The sequence below is a fragment of the Schistocerca gregaria genome, chromosome X (assembly GCF_023897955.1).
Source record: "Schistocerca gregaria isolate iqSchGreg1 chromosome X, iqSchGreg1.2, whole genome shotgun sequence".
Taxonomy (NCBI): Eukaryota; Metazoa; Arthropoda; class Insecta; order Orthoptera; family Acrididae; genus Schistocerca; species Schistocerca gregaria.
In genome coordinates, this window is record NC_064931.1 from 117,355,918 (window position 1) to 117,358,197 (window position 2,280).

The 2,280-nt window shown below is 46.4% G+C and overlaps 1 pseudogene; it reads left to right on the plus strand.

The window, feature by feature from the left end:
• Positions 1-243: 243 nt before the first annotated feature.
• LOC126299679 (5S ribosomal RNA) lies at positions 244-360 on the plus strand (annotated as a pseudogene).
• The last annotated feature ends 1,920 nt before the right edge of the window (positions 361-2,280 follow it).

Consider the following 2,280-nt stretch of genomic DNA (forward strand, 5'->3'; position numbering starts at 1 on the left):
CATTACCTGAAGCATGCAGTATCTATGGTTGTTTGATGTCAGGGTTCGCTGCAGACGCTTGCTAAAAAACCACCTACAGCCCAGGTAACCGAAACCAATACACGATACCACAACTGATGGAACAAAAAATGCGTCACAGTTTCAATTACACTTCGAAATTGTTGCGAAAAAACCAGCACTCGTAATGAACGGGTCATAATGCAGACAGTTTCTGGGGAAAATCGTCGTGCTAAAAGACTGCAAGCCAACGGCCCTGCCGCAGTGGTAACACCGGTTCCCGTCAGATCACCGAAGTTAAGCGCTGTCGGGCTGGCTAGCACTTGGATGGGTAACCATCCGGTCTGTCCAGCGCTGTTGGCAAACAGGATGCACTCAGCCCTTGTGAGGCAAACTGAGGAGCTACTTGATTGAGAAGTAGCGGCTCCAGTCACGAAAACTGACAACGGCTGGGAGAGCAGTGGGCCGCCCACATGCCCCTCCATATCCGCATCCAGTGATGCCTGTGGGCTGAGGACGACACGGCGGCTGGTCGGGACCGTTGGGCCTTCTATGGCCTGTTGGGCGAAGTTCAGTTTTTAATTTTAAAAGACTGTGAAGGGGGTGGTAGTTGAACGTGTGTTCTCCTAGATAGGCGTTCGCAAACAGCCGAAAATCGAGGCCCTCTTCCTCCTTCCTGTCTGTTGCTGCCATTTCCCTAAGGTGTAACATTATTCGTCGTACGTTTGAACTGCCTATGTTTAATATACACCTACCATTCCATGTTTGCCTCCTCTTGACATGGGACAAAACAGGTGTCCCCAAAACGTGTGAAGTGAGTCCAACTGGCTCAGTTTCAGTTTCAGTGAAAGAGAGCACCTCGAACTTGTTTGTTAGAGGGATCGGTATAACACCATGAGTCCTCCCTGATTACTGTCTATCTTGCACAGGACTCCTAGATCCAACATTGACACGCCACTCACAGTCAAGTGGACAGGTAATTACGGTGTATTTCCAGCATGAGAGACAGTGTCCCGGGAGAAGATAGCACTCGAGGTACTTTTGGTACCTCTGGTGCCCGACTCTTGGTAGCCCTCCCAACACACCCATTCGCAGCAGCTTCCAATCGCTTGTCAGTAGTCAGGGCGAAAGAATGGTTCAAATGGCTCTAAGCACTATGGGACTTAACATCTGAGGTCATCAGTCCCCTAGACCTAGATCTACTTAAACCTAACATCCATGCCCGAGACAGGATCCGAACTTGCGACCGTGGCAGCAGCGCCTAGAACCGCTCGACCACAGCGGCCGGTAGTCAAGGCGATTTCCAGCGGCTTACCAGTAGCAATCAACTTAGCCCGTGCCTGAGAACAGCAAACACATTGAGTCTGCATTATGCCTAGTGCAGTAAGAGGGTAATCCCAAAAGTAAGGTCTCCTATTTTTTTTGTAAGTACAGAGACCTGTTTATTTCTACAATGGTTTTCATCAGTTTACAGCTTGAACACTTAGCTATTTTTCGACATAATCACCATTTCTGTCGATGCATTTTCGTAGACGCTGTGGCAGTTTTTGTATGCCCATGCCATACCAGCTCGACGCCATGCTGTTTAGAAAGTTATGAACCTCTTCTTTCATCTCGTCGTGGAGCTGAATCGCTGGGACCACAATTAACGCTGACAGGTACTGTGAGACTGAAAAAACTCAAACGGGCAATTCAGAACCGGAGAAGAGGAATGTTGAGCAAGACAACACTTGCTCACACATCGCTCGGTAAACCGTTGCTTTCCTGCAACAGTTTCAGTGGAACATAATCACCCACCCACCCTATAGTCCTGACTTGGCGCACAGTGCCTAACACCTGTTCCCAAGGTTAAAAGAACATTTGGCCGGGAAGCGACTCAGCTCCGTCGACGAGGTGAAAGAAGAGGTTCATAACTTTCTGAATAGCACCGCGGCGAGCTGTTACGACATGGGCATACAAAAACCGCCACAGCGTCTACAAAAATGCATCGACAGTGATTATATGGAAAAGTAGCTAAATGTTCAAGCTGTAAACTGATGTAAACCATTGTAGAAATAAACAGGTCTATGTTCTTATAAAAAAATAGGAGACCTTGGTTTTGGGATTATCCTCGTATTTTACAGGACAGTAAACAATTTATGTCTGCTGCAATATTTTACATAATAGTCAATTAAATAACTTTATACTAAAGTTTGCTCATTTTCTTTTAATTGATGAATTTAATGTACTACAAATATTATCGATAGTCGTTTATGGTTGAAAGCAAGATATCTATTGCGGCAA